The following is a 24,416-nucleotide window of genomic DNA, read 5'->3' on the forward strand; positions in this document are numbered from 1 at the left end:
AACCTGAACAAAAGGACTTTTGAAAGAAATACAAGATATTTTTATTTTTATTGAAATTTCAGATAAAAGTAATAAAAATGAAAGGTATTTCCTTTGGTCTGGACGATGATTTCCTAATAAATAAATGGGAACTTAGTACAAGCTGCAGAAAAGATGAAAAGAATAAGGATTATTTGGAGAAAGTACCCCTGAAAAAAATCTTGATTAATTATTAATAATAGGATTTTATTTTTTTAGTTAGCAAACAGATGATAGACTTTTTAGAATTTATGATGCTGTTGGTCTTAGACCCTAATGTTTTTCCTCTCCTATTAAGTAAACATAATATTCAATTCCTCCTCCTTCATCATTTTTTTTCTCCCAAATCTTCCTGCCTTGCCTGATTCTTCCTTCACTGGGTCACTGAGGCTCTTCACAGTTCATTGATTTTTGATGATGAAAGATCCAAAACTTGGTGGGGTAGATGTTTAAGCTAATTGAAGGTCAGTCTTCTGTGGGTCACTCTGTCTGTCCCATCCATTTCTGCCTGTTTTGTAGATCTGATAGGTTAAGGAGATTCACGCTTTAGTTGGAATTAATCCCTCTTCAAACTCATGACAATATTGATAACATTGTACAAACCATTTAATAATATATTAATATGAAAAAAGGATTTTGGTTCCTGAATTAAAGAACAAATCCTACCATGAAGGTGGTCTGCTTTTCCACTCATTACACTTTCCATTGTCGCTACTCACACCTTTCCCCACATAGGTTGAATTCAGTTAGGGCTTTATAGAAATTTTTAGGTTTTAGCTTTAGCTAAAATTCTGTGGATTAGGAAGACTCTGTCTAGAATGACTTCAGTGTGTTTTCCTCCTTAATTTGGTCATTGAATTTGATTGGTAGATAATCATGATTTGTGTCTTTCACCTACATATCCCTGTGCCCACCACAAAGGTTTCTAACCAAGAACTACCAGTATGTTCTGGCCATGCTTTTTGCAATCGAAGAGATCAACAGGAACCCCAATCTATTACCCAGTATTTCCCTGGGATTTGATATCTATAATGGCCTGCACAGTGAACAGAGGACTTTGGAAAGTCCCATCATTTGGCAATCTGGGCCGGACAAGTACAACCCTAATTACAACTGTAGGAAAGAAAGCAAGTTGGTAGCAGCCCTTAGAGGAATAACATGGGCACTTTCCGTTCAGGTTGGGACACTGCTGGAACTCTACAAAATTCCACAGGTAAGCCTGAGTGGAGCGGGGGGAGATTAAATCAAGTATCCTTTGTTGCAATTTTCAGGAAACTTAAAAGGAAAGTTCAAATATGGAATCGTGTTTGTGCATCTCTGAAAGGGTGTGACCATTATACAGAGAGTTGGTGGGATGAGCACATGACCTTTATATGGAACAAATATCAATGCAAGGGAGGTGAGGGACATGGGGGGTTTATGGGAACCTCATATTTTTTTAATGTAACATTTAAAAAAGATAAGGAAGGGAAAAAAACAAAAAAACAAAACAGGCAATGGGGGAAGAGACAAAGGAGTTCCCCAGACCTCAAATACTGATGAATTATTTTCTAGAACTCTCCCAGGAATTAGAAGATGATTAGAAAATAGAAAGTACAAATCTTTCCTTCTCTGTTTCTAAGAATGCTTAATATTTATTGGGTTTGAAAGGGTAGTTCACCAATTCTCTTCTTCATATGGATTTAATTTCTCCTTACTCTGTAGCTTACCTATGGCTTTTATGATCCTAATCTGAGTGATGAAGGCCAGTTTCCATCAATCTATCAGATGGCTCCCAAGGATACCTTTCTGGCCCTTGGCATGGTTTCACTGATGCTGCATTTCAACTGGACCTGGGTGGGGCTAGTCATCTCAGAAGACAAGAGAGGTATCCAGTTTCTATGGGACTTGAGAGAAGAGATGGACAGAAATGGAGTCTGTGCAGCCTTTGTGGAAATGATCCGCGTCACTGAGAGATCATATTTCTCATTGGACTGGCCGTATTATTTACATATCAAAGAATCATCAGCGAAAGTGGTTGTCATTTATGGTGACTTTGACTCATTAATGGGTTTGAGTTTTTGTAAATGGGAATTGTTAGTGATAGGGAAAGTCTGGATCACAACCTCGAAATGGGATGTTATCACAAGTAAAGGAGACTTTTTCCTTGACTCATTCCATGGGACTCTCATTTTTTCACAGCACCATGGTGAGATACCTGGTTTCAAAACTTTTATCCAGACTGTTAACCCTGTAAAATACCCAGAAGACTTTTACCTTACTAAATTGTGGTTCATCTCTTTTGATTGCTTGCTTTCAGAGTCTGACTGTAACACTCTGGAAAATTGTCCTCCCAATGCCTCCTTGGAGTTGATGCCTTGGTGGCAGTTTGACAAGGACTTGAATGAAGGAAGTTATAATGTATATAATGCAGTGTATGCTGTAGCTTAGAGCCTTCAGGAAATGCTTCTTCAACAAGTAGAAATGCAGTCAGTGGGTAATGGAGATGGGCTTATTGTTGAGCCTTGGCAGGTAATGTCTCCTCCTTTTGCTAGCATGTGTTTTTTAGAACACATCATAAATGTGACTTTCTTAGAGTGCCGTATGTGCTCAAGTTTATAGATTAGGGTTCTTTCTCCAAAATTCCAGAATTCACTGTACTTGTTTTAGTGTCTAGGAGGTAAATCTAGTCTTAGGTAGAAATGGTCATCAAAAAGAAAATGCCATTGGCATGGTGGAAATGAGTTTAGAATCAAACTCAAAATTTTTGTTACTAAGGACATCAAAACCCTTCCCAACTAATGTTTTAAATAGTAAATATCAAGACATCTTCCATGAGGCACTTAAATGACAACAGGAATTAATTCTTTTTAGACTTCTTAGACAGTGCTGTGTATTATACTTATATTATCACATTTAGTTCTACAACCACTTTAGATATTGCTAACCATGCTTTGAAATATGATACTCTGGGAGAATTCAAAGAGTAAATGAGTATGGTTAGGTATAATCTACCTTAAGATTTTCTGCAACCCACATCTATAGATTGTTTCATTATCTTGTCTTTAAAGTTTTCTGCCCAAGCTGATTATTATTTTATTGACTTATGACATGTTAGACCTCCATACATTTTATTTTATTGAAATATTCATACATGAAAATGCAATAACATTAAGTGTATAGTAAAAGCTATGAACTTACAAAACAACCATGCATATCATACATTGGTCCCATACATCATACCACCACCAACATCTTGCATTGTTTTGAAACATTTGTTACAATCTATGCAAGGATGTCATCAAAATATTACTAATAATTATAGTCCATATCTTATATTTGTGTATTTTCCCCCAAACCACCACATTATTTTTTAAGTTTTTTCATTATAGAGGTTGTGAAGTTACAAAACAATCATACATGTGTTCAGAATTCCCATACAACATATATTCACCAACACATCACACAGTGGTGGAATATTTAATATGGATTATGAGATAATAGTATCAGACTGTTATCAACAATTATTGTCCAGAGTGTATGTTTGTCAATCTTTTCCATACCTTACCATTATCAACACAGTATATTTTTGGCATTGAGTTGAGAATATTACAGTAATGCTGGTAACCACAGCATTGTATTCCAGCATAGGTATATACCAGATTTTGTTTACCATTCATCGGTTGATGGACGCTTGGATCATTTTCACCTTTTGGTAATTGTGAATAATGCCACTATGAACATTGCTCTGCAGATGTCTGTGTGTCTCACAATATTCAGTTCTTCCAGTTATATTCCTAGTAAAAAAATGCTGGGTCATACAGCCCTTCTATATTTAAATTCCTAAGGAACTGCCAAACTGTCTTCCACAGAGACTGCACCATTTTACAGTCCCACCAACAGTGAATGAGTGCTCCTATTTCTCCACATCCTCCCAGCACTTATTGCATTCTAATTTAAGAAATAATGACTGTCCTATTAAGTGTGAGATAGTACCTCATTGTCATTTTGATTTACATTTCCCTGATAGTTAGTATCATGGGACTTTTTTTAATGTTCTTTTTGTCCATTTGAATTTCCAATGTCCTCTTTGGAGAAATGGCTTTTTAAATCTTTAGCCCATTTTTAATTTGGATCCCTTCCTCTTTTACTGTTAAGTTGAATGATCTCTTTAAATTGAATGGAAATTATACCTTTATCACATATCTTGTCTCCAAATATTTTCTCCCATTTAACAGGCTGCCTTTTCAGTTTCCTGGCAATTTCCTTTGAATCACAAAAGTGTTTAGGTTTCAGGATGTCGCATTTATTCATATTTTTCTTTGATGCTTGTGCTTTCAGTGTAAGGTTTAAGAATGTATCGCTTACTTCCAGATCTTGAAGGCATTTTTCAACATTTCCCTGAGAAGTTTATGGTTTGCTTTCCTTTCATCCATTTTTTGTTAATTTTTGTGCAATGTATGAGATAAGCGTCCTGTTTCTTTATTTTGGCTATGGATATCCAGTCTCCCAGCACCTTTTGCTGAATAGGCTGTTTTGCCCCACAGGGCGGGTTCTCAAAAATCACTGGACCACAGATGTGTGGGTGAGTTTCTGAATAGTCAGTTCATTTCCATTGGTCTATGTGTGTATCTTTATGCCTGTTCCATGATATTGCTACCACTGTAGGTAGGCAATATGATTTTAAGTCTGGATGTGAGAGTCCTCCAACTTTACTTTTCCTTTTGAACATGTTTCTGGCCATTTGTGGATCCTTACCCTTCCAAATAAAATTTTGTAAACGTGTTTTCCACTTTTTTGAAAAAAATGCTGGTTGAATTCTTATTGGGATTGCATTAATGCTGTATAAAAATTTGGTTAAATTGGCATCTTAATTATATATAGTCTTCCAATCCATGAGCATGGAAAGATCTTCCAATTTTTTATGTCTTTTTAAAAATTCTCTTAACAATGCATTATAGTTTTATGAATATGTGTTTTACTTTATGTTGAAATTTATTCCTAAACATGAGATTCTCTTATTTGCTATTTTAAATGGAATTTTTTACTTCATCCTTCCAATTGTGACATTACAACTCTATAGACATACCACTCATTTACGCATATTGATCTTGTATCCTCACAATCTACTGAAACTTTTTATTAACTCCTGCAACTTTATTGTAGATTTTTTGGATGTAGTAGATATAAGATTATATCACCTGCAGTAGTGAAATTTGACTTCTTCCTTTTCCATTTGGATGCTTTTTATTTACTTTTTGCCTGATCATTATACCTAGAATCTGTAGCAGTATATTGAAAATCAACAATGACAGTCGGCACTCTTTACTTCTTCATGGTCTCACTTTGAAAGCTTTCAGTCTTTCATCTTTGACTACAATGTTAGCTGAAGGTTTTTCATATATGACCTTTATCATGTTGAGAAACTTTCCTTCAACTCCTATCTTCTGTAATATTTTTATCTTGAAGAGATGCTTTGTTTTGTTAAAATGCCTTTACTGCATCAATCAATAAAGTCATATGATTTTTCATCTTTGATTTATTAATATGCTGTGCTATGTTGATTGTTTTTCTGGTGTTGGACCACACTTTCATGCTTCATTAAAACCCACTTTATCATGATGAATAATTCTTTTAATGTGTCAATGAATTCAATTATCCAGTGTTTTTCTTGAGGATATTTGCATCCGTACTCATTAGAGAAATGGGATTGTAATTTTCTTTTTTCCAAATATCTTTATCTGGCTTTGCTATGAGGGTGATATTGACTTCCTAGAATGAGTTTGGAATCATTCCTTGTTGTTCAAACTTTTGGAGACACTTGAGTAAGATTGCTATTAAATTTTCTTTGAATGCTAGGAAGAACTCACCTGTGAAACCATCTGGTCATGGGATTTTCATTTTGGTGTTTTTTTTTTTTTTTTTTTTTTGGTGATTGCTTCAATCTTTTTATTTGTGATTAGTTTGTTGAGGTCTTCTATTTCATTTAGAAACAGCATAGTTTGCACATTCCTAGGAATTCATTCCTTTCCTCTAAATTGTCTGATTTTCTGGCATATATTGTTCATAGGATCCCCTTATGATGTTTTTTTTAATTTCTGTGTGGTCGGTAGTAATGTCTCCATTTTCATTTTGTATTTCATTTATTTGTACCTTCTCTATTTTTTCCTTTAGCAGTCTACATATGTGTTTGTCAATTTTGTTTATCTTCCTGAAGAACCAAATTTTGGTTTTGTTAATTCTATTTAGTTTTTCTGTTGTTGTTGTCAAATTCTTTTATTTCTCTTCTCATCTTTCTTTTTTTCCTTCTCCTTGCTTTTTCACTACTTTGCTGTCCTACTTTCTCCAGCTGAGGGGTTAACTTATTGACTTTAATTCTTTCTTCCTTTAAATGTAAGCATTGAGGACTTTAAATTTCCTTCTCAGCACTGCCTTGATTGCATCCAATAGGTTCAGATATGTTGTGTTCTTATTTCCATTCATGTCATGCTATTTGTGGATTTACTCAAAATTTCATATTTGACCCCCAGAATATTTAAAAATGTGATGTTTAATGTTCACATATTTGTAAATTTCCCACTTTTTCGCCTCTAGTGAATTTCCAGCTTCATTCCATTATTATCAGAGAAAGTGTTTTGTATAATTTAGATCTTGTTGAATTTATTGAGATCTGCTTTGTGATCCATCATACAGTCTTTCTGAAAAAAGATCCATGAGCACTTGAAAAGAATGTGTACCCTGCTGTATTTGGATGCATAGCACTGTATATATCCAGTGGATTTAAACCATTTGTCATATTATTCAAGCACTTTGTTTCTTCATCTGTCCTCTGTGCAAATGTTCTCTCCAATGCTGGGAGTGGTGTATTGAAGTCTTCACTATTATTGTAGAGCTAACTTTTCTCCTTTCAGTTTTGCTATGTACCTTGGGACATATTGCTTAGGTCTACATACATTTATGACTATTACTTCTTCATGGTGTATTGTAACTTTTATTAATATATAATGTCCTTCCTTGACTGTAATGAAAACTTTGCTTTTAAAGTCTATTCCATCCAATATGAGTAGAGCTACTCAAGCATTCTTTTTTTGTTTACTGCATGCAGGGAATATCTTTTTCTAGTCTTTCATGTTCAGTCTCTTTGTATCTGGGTTTTAAGGTGAGACTCTTGTAGACAACCTATAAATGGCTCATATTTTCTTATCCATTCCATCATTCTGTGACTTTTGACTGGGACTTTAATCCATGAATATTTAATGTTATTCCAGTAAAATCAGTTCTTATTTAACCCTTTTTAAGCTTTGGGTTTTATTAATCATATTTTATTTTCACCACTCTTTCGGCACTTTTACTTAATTACACTGATATAATCTTCATTTCTAGACTCTCTTTCAAGACTGTCTCCTTTTGTTTCTTTTCAGACTCTAGCACTCTCTTGAGTATTTCCTATAATGCTAGTCTCTGTAATAAACTCTCTCAGCTACTGTTTTTCTATGGCTATTCTAAACTCACCCTCATTTTTGGAAACAGTCTCACCAGATATAAAGTCTTGGCTGGTATTTTTTCTCATGCAGTATCTTAAATATATCCTGTCGCTTTCTTATTTTATCCATTGTTTTCAAGGAGAAATCATCAATTTAATTTGGTATCCCTTTTATGTTATATATCACTTTTCTTTTACTGCTCTCAGAATTCCCTTGTCATTTTTGGTATTTGACATTCTGATTACTGTATGTTTTGGAGGTGGTTTGTTTGGATTTATTTAGATGGCAGTATATTGTGCATCTTGGACATGGATATCTAAGTTCTTCAATAGGATTGTGAAATTTTCTACTATTATTTCTTCAAATAATCCTGTCCCTGTTCCCTTATCTGCTCCTGCTGGAAAATAAATGATATATATCGTTCCATGTCTCTTTCTGCCATTTAGTTGAATGAGACTCAGTTAATTATTTCTGTTCTTTCCTATCTTTGTTCTTTTGTATGTTTACTTTTAGAAGTGATACCTTCAAGTTCAATGAACTTTTCTTTTCCCTCCTCAAATCTGATGTTATATGCCTCCAGTATGTGTTTAATTTCATTTATTGAATCATTCTCATAGAACCTGTTGTTTTTCTATGAATACTTTCAATTTTTTCTTTGTGCTCACACAGTGTCTTCTTAATGTCCTTAATCCCTTTATCCATCTCATTGAATTTATTAAGGAGATTTGTTTGAAGTCTAGGATTAGTAGTGTCAAATCCTTTGTCATCTGGAGGGTTATCTTGATCCTTTAAATGGCTCATATCTTCCTGTTTCTTGTTCTGGATTGTATTCTTTTTGATTGTTTGTTTGTTTTGGTACCTTGGTATCTGCCTTACAAGATTTATTTATAATGGCTGCAGGTTCTGCTTTTACTCTAAACCCTTATTGCCTTTTCTCTTTTGGTGGTGTTGTATAGAAGCTAAGGGTGAACTTGATGCTGTAAGCTTGTAGGCGTAAGCTGCTTTTGTTGCCCTGGTGCTGATTAAGCTTCTCTAATATTTCTTCTCTGCCACGAGTAGGGACAGAACCTCAGCCATGCATAATAATCCAAGATGTTCAGGCAAAGATTGTCTGTAGTTGCCTAAAGAGACTGATGAAGCATCAGGACCCTTCCTCCCCTGGTAGGGTGGGGGTAGAGATTCAGGTATGGGCTTCAGTCTATGCCATGTAGGTTCAAAATGTGAGGCCAAGGTAGACTGACATAGCTCCAGGACCTCTCCCTGCTGGGGGTGGGGAAAGACCCTCTGGAGTGCCCAACAATCATATTCATTTGGGCTAAATATGGCTGCAGTTGCCCTGAGGAACTGCTGTTTAGGGGTGAGACCAGAATCACTGACACCCTCCAGTTTAGTCTGTGCCTACCAATACCTGGAGTGGCTGAGGAAACACCAGTACCCTCTAAATCTTGGAGCATGTGGGGGTGGATCCAGAGGCACCTAACAGTTCATTCCATGCATGCCAGAAGTGTCTTCCATTGCCCAGAGAGACTGACAAAATGCCAGCATCCTCCTATCCTTTTGGGTCACAGGAGTGTACCCACAGGTGACCAAATGTTCAGACCATGCAACCTGTAAGTGCCTGCCGTTGCCTAGAAAGGCTGTGGAAACATCAGACCCTTCCTTAACTATTGGGAGTTGGGGGCAGATCAAAAGATCCTCATCAGTTCAGTCTATGCAATCCAAAAGTGCCTACCATTGCCCAGAAAGGCTGGGGAAAACCAGCTCCCCTCCTATCCTATTTGGGGAGCAAAGGTGAAGATGGAATTGAAAGTGATTACAAAACAGCAGTCCAAGCCTTCCAACTATTCATTCTGTACTTGTCAAAATCACCTGTGGTTACAGGGAGAGGATGTCCAGGTCTCCCCAGCTCCCTCCCTGCCAGAGCTGGGGCTGGAGCCTAGGCTAGGGCTGCTATTCAATTCTGGTGGAAAGAAGCCAGTCCCTACCTTCACTGTGATTTTCTGTCAACCCTGCCTCCCATCATGCCAGAGAGATTTAAAAGGGAGGCTACTGTTCTTTTCCTGACTTGGGCAGTTTCAAACTTTAGCTGTTTTAGGATTATACTTTATCCAGTTGAGTGTAATAATCAGGAGCTGAAGTTGACACCCAAGTCTCTTCCTCTGCCATTTTTACAAAGTGGTGCTTCCAATTTCAAAGATGTTGCAGGCTGCTCCACAGTCCTCCAGGTACCCCCAAAACAGGTGCTTTAGATAGTTCTGGGCGATTCTTAATTGCCTTGTAGGACAAGCTGACATTTGTAACTTCTTACTCGGCCACCATATTTTCCCATCTTCCTTCCATTCACTTTTATTTCTTTTAGTTCATTAGATGCTAATAATTAATTTGCATTTTGAAGCAGGGCTCACATAGGTTCATGTATGTTCCCTAATTTGGGTTTTCAATCTTTAATCTTTGGACAAACTCCCTCACAAAATGATGTCTCTTTTAGCTGCACCCATTTCTGAAAAACATACAATTTAAAAATCCTGTTGGTGACTGCATGATTTTGAATGAGGCAAGGAAATTGGAGGCCCCGTTTGACATTCTTAACTTTTGGAATTTCCCTGAAAGTTTTGCTCTAAAAGTTAAAGTAGGACAATTTGCCTCAGATGTGCCACATGATCAACAATTTTCAATATCTGAGGAGATGATTGAGTGGAACGCAGGATTTTCAGAGGTGAGTATGTCTCAGGTATCATATTTTGTATTACATATAAGAAAATCTCTTTATAGGGGATTTCTTCTTCCTTACTGTTTAGTAAATTGCCACATGTGGGTATTTAACATCTTACCTTCCAACTTGAAAATTTTTCTTACCCAGTGTCAAATGGATGGTAAGAACACATTTATTCAAATAATGTATTTGTAAATTATTATGTACTTCACATGTTACAATGAAAATGAAATCCTTCTAGATAAATTGATTTATGTATTTATAATTTAAATTTGTGTTTGAGTCAATACCACTAGCAGTCTTATATTTTGGAGAATGAAAGTCACAGTTGTTAACACATTTTTATTTTCTTCCCAGACTCCCCACTCAGTATGCAGTGAGAAGTGTATTCCTGGATTCAGCAAAACCTCTCAGTTGGGAAAGCCTGCCTGCTGCTTTCTTTGTACTGCATGCCCAGAGAATGAGATTTCCAATGACACAGGTAAGTTTCACTTTCTGCTTTCTCATACATAGTTCACAGCTAACTGAGGGGACAACACATAGGGATACTTTGTGTACATCCTTAAAGCCTGCAATTAGTGCATGTATAGAGTCTTAAGGGCCTGCAATTTCATTGGGACAAGTGGTTCCAAGGAGTTTTTCATAGAGGCAGTAGCATTAGTATTATCTAAGATGAATAAAGGGGCAATAAACTCTTGGGAGAATTCTTATGAATGAGAGAAAGGCAAATCACCACTGCATGTATTGTTCATAGATTCAGAGAGCTGCAAAACAAAGGATCGGTATGACTAAATCACAGAAAACTTTGAGGATAGTGACGGAAACACAGAAATGTGACAGAAAATCAATGTGCCATATTTTCTTCATAATACAATTCTAAAAATTTACCATATTCATGATATTACCTGTTGAAATGGCATCTTCAGTGGGGAATTTCTGATGATCATTTCTTGATTAATATGCAGTTAAATTTTCCAAAACACTATTATTTTATGTTTTGGAGATGTGTTCAGACTAATGATATAACCTTGCAATTAGTCAATATGGGAAAATGATCCATGTACACATCAGCACAAAATAGTTTCAAGTATATGATTCATGTGCACATATAAAGAATGCATTAATCATCAACTTCAATTCCCACATGTTTGAAGATTAAGAAACATACTTTTTGGCAACTCATTTAATTTAGATAATACAATAGATTTTATGAAAATTTTGAAATTGAAAATGCTGCATTTCAATTCAGTGGTATAGCGCTAAAGCTAACTATTTCAGAGAAAATTGTATAATACTAGAATATATAATATTAAATAGTTTAGTATATTTATTTAAATGAAAAAAGCTGAACATCTAAGTATTCATCAAAAATTAAAATAATAAAAGCAAATAAATCATAAATAAAAGACAAGATAGAAAATATGAATATAAGAAAGAAACATAATAAAGGACAATATAGATAGGATAAAAAGATAAAGTTAACTCCAGAATTAGAAAAAATAATAATAATCCCTACAATGGTGTATTAAAAAAATTGAAATTTGCAAAATATGTAATACCAGGACTTAAAAAGTTGCCCTCTGTGCAGAATTTTGTAACATAAAAAGCTAGTATAAATATTTTCATGCCAATACATTTGAAAATGTAAATTATATACACAAATTCCCAGAAAACTAAGAGTTATCAAAACATGTCCCAAGAAAAAATGAAATATCTCAAAAGTTTTATGTCTCCTTCAGTTATTGAATTCATAGTTTAAAACATTTTCATACATTTTTATATTGAGCAATGGCTATATTTGGGAATTCCACCAAACTTTCAAGGCAAAAATAATAATTACTTAAACTCTCACAAGGAATAGGAAAGAAATCGGAAAACTTCTCAAATCATGTTATGATTAGTGTTTACCTTATATTTCAATATCTTATAAGGTCATTACAAGATAGAAAATTTACAGGTGTCTTGCTTTTTAAACATAAACTCACAAACTAAAGAAAAAAATTGCAGTCTAAGTTTCCAGCATATTTTATAAAGATCTGTTCTCAGGGCAGCAAGGTAATTCAGTACATATGCCCCTGAAAAGTAGAAACAGTCATCTAGATGAATGCAGGAAAACATTTAATAAAATTCAACACCCACCAGTGTTTTTAAAACAAACAACAAAAATAGCACTTATCAAAAAGGAAAAGAAGGGAATCATCTTAATCCCTTAAAAGACATATCCTGAAAATTAACAAGTATCATTATTTGGAAGCATTCATCCCTGGGAGATCAATAATGAGACAAAAATCTACAATATTCACACAGCTACCAATATACTGGGGTTCTTTCCCAATGAAATATTGGCAGGAAAAGAATTGGAAGGAATAATTATGAGAAAGGATAAACTATAGTTGACATAATTTGTGAAGGATTTTATTGTGCAAGTCTAAAATTGGGAAGATTTTATAAATTGTTATTAGTGGTCTGAATACAAGCGTAATATAAATCCTTCTTATATATGCAAGTCATAGGGCTTTCTAAAATGAAATTGTTAGGATGATATTTACAATATCTTGAAACTGTTAAATGCCTAAAAATAATATTAAGCAAAGTGTTGAAAGACTTCTACACATGAAGATACAGAAAATCATTTAGAAAAATTTAAAGAAGACTAAATAAATGGAGGGAAAAACTATATTCATGAGTGAAAGTATTCAATTTTGTAAAGGTATCAGTATACTTCAAATTGATTCAATGCAATTGCTGTTAAAATCACAACTCTTTTGAGGCAATTGAAACTTATTAAATCATTCATATGAAATCAAAGAGGACAAAAACTTAGCTAAGACAAACTTTAAGACAAAGTGAAATTGAAATACTTATTCTACCTGCATCATTTCTTATAATGTCACAATAATGTTGTTTCAGCACAGGATAGAAAAGAAAAAAAAAATCCAAATGGCATATCCAGAAACAAACTGGTCACATAAAGATTCATTAAAATCAGACAAATTGGAATTCTAAATGTAAAAATAAAAATATTAAAGAAACATAAAGAAGAATATTTTCATCTTCAAAGTCGAAAATTTCTTAAATAAAACAAATGTAACATTTAATAAATGTTAACTACACTAATACTGTTATTTTCTGTTCATCAATGAATGGCCAAGACACAAGTGTATTAAATTTTTTAAAATAGATCTAGTCAACAATTAATTATATCAAGAATATACAGGGAGCTCCTACAGAAACAAGAGAAGCAAAAATTTCATTAGGAAAATAGTTCAATGTGTGAACAAGGCCTCATTACCAAAATATCACCAAGCACACAGTGCACATATGTGATAGTCCTTAATTAATTATTCACAAGGAAATTACATTTAAAAAGCATAATAAAATAACTTCAAACATCCCCATAAAAGCTAAAATTAAACATTATTACTATGTCCATTGTTGAAGAGAATATGGAACAACTGGATGGTAAATTGGTGTAAAACTTTGGGAAGCTCTTTGGTCTTACTTGCAATGGCGAATATTTGTTTATTATATGGTCCAAAATTATAGCATAACATTTTATGAAATTATGTTCATGGCAGTAGATTTAATAATAAACAATATTCGTAAACAATCTAAAAATCCATCAAGTATAAAATGGACAAATAAAAGATGTTATATTAATAGAATTCTATTCAGCATTGTAAGAGAATAGATTATAACACTTCATATCCACAAAGACTATGTTTTAAAAACATAAAATAAAAAATGTCAGAAAGTGCCCCTATTTCTCTTTTTTGGAAATCCGTGGGGGGTATACTTATGGACGTGTGTAGGCTATATTGGCCGCTAACAGGGGGCGAGTGGCAGGCCCAAAGGGTGGCAGGCAAGCAGAACAGACCAGCTGTGCTACACACGGGTGGTGGGCTGCACACTTCACCCACCATGTGCGGCTATGCTTGCCATTCAGACCTGAGCCCGCTTGGCCCCCTGCTCGACTGGGGAGGGGAGCGAGGTTGGCTGCTGAGTTGGGGAGTGCACGGGCTGGGGGTGCAATGGGATGCGTTGTGAAGTTTTTGGGTGTTGGGTTGTTCTTGATTTCTTCTTGGGGCGGGCTGAACAGGGCTTGTTGGGGGGGCTGTCTTCAGTGGCGAGCTGATGGTACTGGATGAGCACGAAGGATGTGAGGATTGCGTTGGTTTGGTCCTTGGCGAGCTGGATGATCCTCCTGACAGCCCAGGGCCCTATGGTAAGAGCTAGGAAAATTATTATTAGCGGGCCTAGAAAGGGGAGGAGGTATGGGAGGAGAGAGTGGAAGAGTGTGAAAGAGTAGTTCGCATTGTTGCGTTCTCTTTGGGGTTGCTCTAAGCCCTCGCGGACTTTTTGCAAACTATCTTCGGCGAGGCCGGTGGTATTGGCGTACACACAACATTCTTCTCCAAGGGCGGCACAGAGGCCTCCCTCTTTGAGCAGGAGGAGGTCAAGGCCACGGCGGTTTTGGAGAATGACCTCAGAGAGAGAGTTAAGGAAGTCTTTTAGATGTTTAACAGCTTCCTGGAGATAAGTAATATCTTGATTGACCGCCTGCCGGAGGGAGGAGAGAGAGGCGGACTGCGTGGCAAGGGCGGCGATCCCTGTGCCCGCTCCAGCAAGACCTAAGAGGGTGGCGACGGTGAGGACAGTGACAGGCTCCCTTTTTTGAATGTGGGAGGAGAGGTGGCGGGTGTGAAGAGAGAGAAAGAAGCCGTCGTCTCCATGAAAAAGGACTCGTGGGGCAAGGAAAATAAGCAGACAGGTTTCATTTGTGGCATTGAGGGTGGCGACGTTGAGGCAGGGGGTTAATCCTGTGGAGGTACAAAGCCATTGGGAGGTGTTATGGGGGATTAGGAATTTGGCAGAAGCGCTGGGAGAGGAGTAGTTGGAGCAAGCGTACATAAGGGGATGGGAACCTTGGCGGGAATGAACACATTGCCCTGTGGAAGAAACAGATTGGAAGGTTAGGGGTACAGAGGAAGAGTTCCAGTTGCATCCGGTGGGGGAATCTTTAGAGGATTTGCTGAAGATGAGATTTGTGGTGAAGGGCTCATATAGAGGAAGGGAGGGGGAGAGACAAAGCCAGCAGCTTGCAGTGAGGTTGGGGTGGGAGGAGTTTAGAGAGGTGTATGCAGCCCTGATTAGGTTAATGAGGGGGCTGGAGTACTGAGTGGGGGGTAAGCGAAGTTTGGGGTTGAGAGGGGGGTTGCTGGGCGAAGGGGAGGGTGAGGTGGGTGGCGAAGGAGGCTGTGCCTTTGGAGGATTGAGAATCTGATTTGGGCCGACGGCGGAGGGGGGTGGAGTAGAGGGCGGCTTCTTTAGTATGATGAAAAAGGCACCATAGTCGTAATTGGTCATGTATAGGCGGATCCCACATGTGCGACCTTGTAACCAGAGGTCTGAGTTGGGGTCTTTGACTGTGAGGGTGATAGTGTCCCATCGAGCATTGTTACGTTGAAGGGTGAGATATGGGTCTTTGTTTGGGGCTGCAGACCAGCCGTGGGCTATGGTTTCACAGCCCCAGGATGGGCAGTAATAATGTGTTGGGTCATGACAGCCTCTTGCCGATGAGGGGCATACATAAAAACCGGAAAGAGCATACCCGTAGGGGCCGGTCAGGCCAGTTCTAGGGGTGCTTGAGCACTTGGGTGGGGGGGGCAACCTAGTGCTAAGGTGTCCAGTGTTAAATGTAGTCAGAAGAGCGCCCGAGATTTTAGCATCCGTATGATTGAATCCAGCTAGCTGACAAATGTGCAGCGTGAAGGAGGGGGCTCCAGCGGTCACGTTGAAGGCCAGAATTTCTTCAAACTGCCAGAGACCGAGGGTCCAATTGAAGGATTGGTGACTCGGGTTGGCAGCGGCTGGGAGAACGAGGGAAGCCAGGACAATAAGGACGTCCCAGAGGCGGCAATGTGGCATTTGGCGGTGATGAGGCATCTGTGGAGACAAAACAAGGAGAGAGACTCCCAACCCCAACTTAAGACCCCAATTATAGAGTTTTTGCTCCATTGGTGTTGTTATCTCGGGGGGCAGACGGAGAGGGGGTGCCTGGTGGTGGGCTGTTGCTTGATGGTGCAGGCGCAGCGTTCTCTGGCTGTGGCAATGAGGGCTGGAACTGGATAACTGCAAAAGGTGCGACGTTGTCCAGCGCAGGCGGTGTAGGGTGTTTGTCAGATGGTGGCACGAGGGTTTCGGTTGCGGGTCGGATGCAACGCGCAGGAATCCACACTGGCTGAGGCTCGGAATCTGGAAAGACACAAGCAAAGCCTCGCCCTTGGGCAAGGAGGGGAGCTGGCTCTTGCCAGCGGTTAGTGAGAGGGTCTTTCCAGTGCACGAGGGGAACCTAGGAGGGCTGCCACGTGGGACCCCAGTACTTATGAGTGGGGGAAAGGCCTTCTTTATCAAAGGAGAAAAGATTATGGTGTATAAGGCAGGCAGTGATGATGTCGGTAGGTGACTTGTCAGGAGAGGTGGCTTGCTCCTTGTGGATGAGTAGCTTGAGGTGCTGGTTGGTTCTTTCCACAACACCCTGTCCTTGGGGGTTGTAGGGGAGGCCAAAATGGTGTTTGATATTATAGAGTTGTAAAAAGGCAGCAAAAGCTGAGCTATGGTATGCTGGTCCAGTGTCTATTTTTAGGTCCCAGGGGACTCCCATGAAGAGGATGGCTTGTCGAAGGGCTTTGATGGTGTGTTTGGCAGTTTCTCCGGTTTGTGGTATGGCAAAGCACATGTGCGAAAAGGTGTCTACCGCTACATGCAAGAATTTTAGGCGCCCGAAAGAATTAACATGGGTGACATCTAGTTGCCATCTGGAGTTTGGGCGAAGGCCTTGAGGGTTAGCTCCTTGGGGTTGAAGTGGCCCAAGGGGGAGCAGAGGTGTGCATGTACGGCAGGAACGCACCAAGTGTTTGCAGGTTTCTATAGGTAAGTCTGGGAAAAGTTTGTGGATGGAACGGGTGGAGAAATGGAACTGTGAATGAAGCAATTTTGCTTGGTTGATAAGGTCTCCGAGCCGTGTTTCATTGACTAGTCCTTCGTGATAATTTGCACGTGAGAGCGCGACGCAACATGCGGAGGAGATAGCTTGGTCTGCCATGTCATTACCACGGGCAAGAGGCCCAGGTAGGCTAGAGTGACTTCAAATGTGAGCGATGAACCAGGGCGACCGTCTGGACTCTAGTTGACGTTGCAGAAATTGGAGCGCTCTGTCAATAGTGGTGTTTGTTGGAAAGAAGGTGGCCAACGGCAGAGCATGGCACACTTGCATAGTGTAGAGACTGTCTGTGAATATGTTGAGTGGTTGGTCAGGGTAGGCGTGCAGAGCAGTGGCGACTGCGAGAAGCTCTCCTACCTGAACAGAGAATGTGTTTGTGAACACAAGAGTTCGCGGCTCGGGTGACCCTGAGATGTAAATGACAGCCGCGTATGAGGTTTTGGAAGCATCGGTGAAAGCCGTTGCGGCAAACGGAATGGGCTTGCGGGCTGGCAGCGGATGGAACGGGGAGGAGAGTGAGAGCCGTGAAAGCCCTTGAAGTAGTCGATGATGAGGATAGTGATTGTCAAAGGAGCCTCGGAATGTTTCTACAAGTATTTGCATATCTTCATTGTGCATGAGCAAGTTGGTGGTGGCCTTGGCATCAAAAGGCCAGATAATTGTAGAAGGAGGAACTCCATAGGTATGCACGCAAAGTCCCACAAGATCGGAAGCGAGGGTGATCCATGCCCTCGTGAAAGGGCAAATTTTTGGAAGCTTGCTTTTGGAGGTATGTAGGTAAAGCAATGGCCCATCTTGCCAAAAAAGTCCAGTAGGCGTGACTGGGGTGGGAAGAACTAACGCAAGGATTGGCTGTCCTGGAGCATAGCGCTCGAGACGACAAGCTTGGAGAGCCTCGTTGACATCTTGCACGGCTGCTCGCGCAGCAGGGGTAATGGTGATGGAGCGGGCGACTGCATCGGCGGGAAAATCCTTTGTTTGAAGAAGTTCGAAAAGAGGCTGCATTTGGGCTGTTGTGATTGGGAGAGCTGAGCGCAGCCAATTAATTTGGCCGCAGAGCTGTTGCAGTTCTGTAAGCGACATTTTTGGCGCGACTCGAAGCTTTGGTGCCACTGGCTTGACATAATGATGGAAGTGGAACCCCAAAAACTGAAAGGGGGTTTGAAGGCAAATTTTGTCTGACTGAACAGTAAGACCAATCTGAGCAAGGTTATGTAAGAGTGTGCTGACGAGAGCCTCGAGCTTGCGCGGGTCGTTGTTGCGGCAGGCGAGAACCCAATCGTGGATTCCTTTGTCCCTCATTGTAACGATGATTTGACGGCAGGCATCGAGACATCCCTCAACAATGAGGTCCTTTGCAAGGGCTAGTTGTGCTTCTACTCCTGTGACTTTCCGTTGACAGGCCTCAAGTACACGAGCTACAAAAGTGGCAAAATCTTCATCTTTGCCCTGGGTAAGCTGTGTGACCTTAGTAGGGCGCGTGGTAGAAACATTGCGATAGGCTTGTAAGGCAACAGCTTTTAGCCATAACCAGAACCCAGCAGGGGCCTGGCGATATTGCGCTGGATTGGCATAATTGCCGGTGCCAGTGTACGCGTCAGGTGGGTCTTGGATACCTGTGCGGGCGTTTTTGGCAACGCTCTTTTCTGCCTCTGCTTGAAAGTGAGCCCGCCATTCAATGAATTGGCCTGGTGTGAGAATAGCACGAGCTAGGGAGATCCAGTCATAAGGGAGGACGAGTTGAGCCCCCAACTCGTCAAGGAGCTGTTGGGCGTAGGGGCTGCCCACTCCGTCTTCTTTAACTGCTTTGCGGAGTGTTTTCATCTCATCGTTGGTGAAGGGGAACCATTCTTGTGGGTGCGCTGCAGTGGGCACTGGATTCAAGGGGAAGAGATGAGTAGTCGGGTGGATGAGAACGCGAGGATGTTGTGGCGTCCATGAATCCGTGGCTTGCCATGAAGTTGAATAAGATGGCGGTGGCTGACAAAATGGTGGCATTCCTGCTGGTGGGTGTTGAGATGGTGGCGGTTGGTTTTCCGCTTTATAGCAAGATGGTGGCGGCCCCTCTTCCGGTCTATACCAAGATGGCAGCGGCCTCTCTTCCTGTCTATATCAAGATGGCGGCAGCCTCTATTCCTGTCTATACCAAGATGGCGGTGGCCTCTCTTCCTGTCTATACCAAGGTGGCGGCGGCCTCTCTTCCTGTCTATACCAAGATGACGGTGGCCCCTCTTCCGGTTTATAACAAGATGGTGACGTGGCAGGAAGAGGCGGGTAGAGAGAGGCCGACTCTTTACCAGAAGGCTCAAGCTTCCCTTTTTTGGGCAAGGAAGAAGGCGGAAGTTCGCCATCTTGAGGATTTGTGGGTGGGGACTTCCCGTCCTCGGGTGGAGAAGAAGGGGGAAGTTCGCCATCTTGGGGCGGCGGAAAAGGGTGGCGCTCAAGGTCGGCATTGAGCTGCTCGGCTAAGGACTCGGTATCTGAGTCGGGAGTGTCCTCCTTATCAGGGTCGCAGTTGAGCGGCCGCGCAGCAGCCCCGGCGGAAACCTGGTAAGCGTCTTTCGGGGCAGGCGCGCCAAGTAGGCAGGCGCGGATGGCCACGAGCGTGGGCAGGAGGCCAGGGGGAAATGACCTGCCATCGTGCTCCATAGAGGAGGTGACGCGGTCAATAAGACACGAGTAAGTGTCTGGGCTCCAAAGGTGGCAGGTGGCTAGCCATGGATTAAAGGGCAACAGAAGGTCCCAGTACTTTTGGAGCTGTCGCAAGGAGACTTTAACTTGGTTTGTATCAAATAAGGCAGCTAGTGCCCTAACTTGGGGCGCCTGATGGGAGGATAGGTGCCGGCCCATGACGTTCGCCTGGGGCCGGTAACGAGGGGTCCTTACCTTAGAAGCGTGGCGACTGAAGAGACGAGGGGCAGCAGCGGGCAGGAACCGGACAGTGCGGAGGGTCCCTGTTCGGGCGCCAGATGACGGGCTGCTTGCACCCAAAGGGGTCGGGCGCCAGCGGGGGTTGACGGAGGGGCTGGCACGGCCAACGATGGTGCTCTAAGGCCAAGGTGAGGAGTGGGCCAGAGCGGGGCTTCTAAGGTGTGGAAGGATGCGTGGTAAGGAGAGACCACAGAGACAGCCTGGAGTGCAGAGCAAGTCTAATTTATTAAGGAAGTACGGGGGTTTATATAGAGAATGAGGAGGGCGGGATAGAGCAGGAAGAGTGAGGGCTACGGGACGGCTGGGGATTGGCAGAAGCTTGTGGGCGGACTTGTGGTCTTGTGCCGTTAGCTGTTACTAGGGAAGTGGGCAGATTTTAGGTTAGGATACAACAAGAAAGATGCAGAGAAATTGGAACTCTTATACACTGTTGGTGGGTATCTAAAATAGTTCAGCTGCTGCAGAAAGCAATATGTCAATTTCTTAAAGAGTGGAATTACCACATGATCTGGTAATTAATTCCATTTCTCTGTATATACCCAAAGTGAAAACATGTTCTCAAACAGATAATTGTGCACAATGTTTATAGGAGCATTTTTCACAATAGCCAACATGTGGAAGTGACCCAATGTCTATCAATAAATGAATGGATAAACAAACTGTGGTACATACAAACAATGGGGTATGATTTCACTACAAGAACAATGAATTTATGAGATGTGCTGCTAAATGGAAGACCTTGCAAACATTATACTCTTTGAAATAAGGAAGTGAAATGTCATTTATATGAGATGTTAAAAAGGAGTAAATCTCCAGTAGCAGAAAGCAGTGAGGAGGTTACTAGTGGTTGAGGGTAGAGGAAAGAGGAAATATATGTTGGGTGCACCTAATGAGACTGTAAAAAGAAAATAAAAATATATTTTAAAAATGAATGAAATCTAAATTATGAAAGAATATCATAACAATCTTACTATTAACTATAGTCCATCTATAATATTTAGAGTATTTACCACCAACACACTCAATTATTAGTTTTAAACAAATTTTTCACTAAGTTGGCACTTACAAAACAATCAAGCACATGTGTAGAATTCCCATACAATACCCTTTCATCAACACACCAAAATATAGGGGAACATTTGTTACAGATTATGAGATAATATCATCAGAATATTGCCACCAGCCATCATCCATACCATATATTTGGCACACCTTCTCCATACTCCCCAATTTTGTCTCTCAACAATGCAGCATGTTGGTGGTGTGTTGACATATGGGAAACCTGTATGATATGATGCATGTTTGTTTTGTAAGTTCACAACTTTTATATTACACTTAGTTCTTGTGTAAGTTCATGTATTAGTGATTTTGTATACAATTTTGAAAAGTGAAAGAACTGTGTAAATATATCCGGTGAAATGAATGGATCTCACAAATAATATTGGTCAAAGGACCCAAGCAGAAGTAAACTACATGCTTAGAATTCAAGAAGGTAGTTTGTTTGGAGATTTGAGAGGAAGTAAATTATTTAGAGGGGTTAGAGAAGAGGCCTCTGGAAGGCTGGGTATGTTCTAGTGCTTGGCATGTGTGCTGTTACCCACAGGTTCAGTTCCTCATAATTCTTTAATGCGTACACTTATGGTTTGTTTACTTTTATGACCATATGTTACACATGAAGAAATATATTTTAAAAAAGAAAAGAATGGAAGCTCATCAGTGAATAAAGTGCAACTGTTATCAAATTGACGCACTGAATTTTTAAAGAAAGCCAGAGGTGTAAAAGAAGGTTTAGGGGAAGGATAACAAGCAGATTAAAACATGGAGTTATTTAGAGTCATCACAAACTGAACCAATTTGGGTCCAGTTTTGTTCTGTTGGGTCCAGTGAATAGGTGAGAATTATTGAACATGGTCTGACGACAATTTGCTTTTCTTGTCAGATACAGAACACTGCGTGAGATGTCCAGATCATCAGTATGCAAACAGTGAGAGAACTCGCTGCATCCAAAAGGTTGTGACTTTCCTGGCTTATGAAGACCCTTTGGGGATGACTCTGGTCTGCACAGCACTTTGTTTCTCTTTCCTCACTGCTGTTACTCTTGGGGTCTTTGTGAAGCACCAGGACACTCCCATCGTCAAGGCCAATAATAGGACTCTGAGCTACATCCTCCTCATCTCCCTCAACCTATGCTTCCTCTGCACCTTACTCTTCATCGGTCGTCCCAACACAGCCACCTGCATCCTCCGACAAATCACATTTGCAATTGTGTTTACCATGGCTGTGTCCACTGTCTTGGCCAAAACAATCACTGTGGTTCTGGCATTCAAGATCACTGCTCCAGGGAGAAGGATGAGACAGTATTTGGTGTCAGGGGCACCTAACTTTATTATTCCCATTTGCTCCCTGGTCCAGATGACACTCTGTGGCATCTGGCTGGGAACCTCTCCCACATTCATTGATAAAGATGCACACTCTGAGCCTGGTTATATCATCATCGAGTGCAATAAGGGCTCAGTCACTGCCTTCTACTGTGTCCTGGGATACCTGGGCTGCTTGGCACTTGGGAGCCTTACTGTAGCTTTCATGGCCAGGAACCTGCCTGACACCTTTAATGAAGCCAAGTTCTTGACCTTCAGCATGTTGGTGTTCTGCAGTGTTTGGGTCACTTTCCTCCCTGTCTACCACAGCACCAAGGGGAAGGTCATGGCAGCTGTGGAGATTTTCTCCATCTTGGCTTCCAGTGCTGGATTACTAGGCTGCATCTTTGCCCCAAAGTGCTATATTATTTTGTTATGCCCAGATAGGAACTCTCAGCGTGCACTATGGTGTAAACCACATTCTGGAGGCAATAAGTGTTCTTAAGTTATAATTGAGTATTTTCCTGCAACAAATAGAAAGCCTGAAGAAAATCAACACCATGCTGCTTGCATTGACCTTCATCAATTATGAAGTGAATCACATTTTTCTCCTCTCTAATAATATCACGAGAATGACAACAACAAACTTCCAACTTTTCAACATTAAATTTCATTTTTGTTCCTGTTTTTGGTCACATTTAATCTCACATTGAATACTGATATTCTAGTTACTTTTGTGTATTCTGACTATATTTATATAGTCTTCCACTTTGGTTTTCATTTCTTTGTTTCTCAATTTCCTTTTGTACTAATTATCCTGGAAAGCACAACAAAGATTTCTCCCTTTTCTGTTGCTAAGATTTTCTTTGTTATTGTTGTTTCTGTTTGATTTTTTAAATACTTATTTATTTTTAAAAGATGTACTAATCACACAAAATATAACGTTAAAAAATATAGGAGGCTCCACTTCCCACACCCCGAATTTTCCCACACTAATTAGTTCTTTCATTAGTATGGTACATTCTATTGCAATTTATTAATACATTTTGGAGCACTTTTACACAGCAAGGATTATAGTTTACATGGCAGTTTACACTCTCTCCTAGTCCATTCAGTAGGTTATGGCAGGATACATATTGTCTTACATCTGTCCCTGCAACACCTTTCAGGACAAATTCCAAGGCCTGAAAATGCCCCCGTATCACACCTCCTTTTCCCTGCCTTCCCTGCCTTCACCAACCCCCACAGCCAATGTCTCCACATCAATGACATAATTTCTCCCATTGCTAGAGTCTCGATAATTCTATAATAGAATACCAGTAAGTCCACTGTACTCCATATTTTACTTCTCTATCCTGAGGACCTAGGGATGCCAATGCCCTCTCCACCTCTCAATTGAGAGGAGGCTTTGATCGTGCATGGATTGTGGATGGGAATCTCATGCCCTCAGCTCTACTCTCTCAGTTCCTTGGTGTGGTGGTTGTCCATCCTCACCTCCCTATAAGCTGACCTGGGAAAGTCCAATGGACCAGAGGGTAGGAGTTGCAAGACTGCTGAGTCTCAGGCCCAGCTAGTTCATGGACAGTCCAGAGATTCTAGTCTGCTTGGCATATACCAGCCCCAGTGCCAACCACAGGTTCATTAAAAAGGTCAGAAAAGGCATGTGTGGAGAAGTCATATCTGAGTCGAACTCCATCTAACTCAGGAGCACAAATTCCAAAGTAGGGCTCACTGGCAAGGCACCAAATTCCAGATCCATCTGCCATGACTGTAAGACCTGGGTGTGTCTATACCTTCAGGAGTACCAGTAGCTGGAGTTGTATCTCCTTTGCCTGTCTCTGAGATCCTGCTGAGATGTGCATTAGCACCACCCTTCTGAGGACCTCCCAACTAATTTTGAAGCCTCTTAGTCATATAAACTCAGTTGTCTT

The 24,416-nt window shown here is 40.5% G+C and overlaps 1 pseudogene; it reads left to right on the top strand.

Moving 5' to 3' along the window:
- Window positions 1-973: 973 nt before the first annotated feature.
- LOC131272981 (vomeronasal type-2 receptor 116-like) lies at window positions 974-23,168 on the top strand (annotated as a pseudogene).
- Window positions 23,169-24,416: the final 1,248 nt, after the last annotated feature.

The sequence above is a fragment of the Dasypus novemcinctus genome, chromosome 30 (assembly GCF_030445035.2).
Source record: "Dasypus novemcinctus isolate mDasNov1 chromosome 30, mDasNov1.1.hap2, whole genome shotgun sequence".
NCBI classification, from domain to species: Eukaryota; Metazoa; Chordata; class Mammalia; order Cingulata; family Dasypodidae; genus Dasypus; species Dasypus novemcinctus.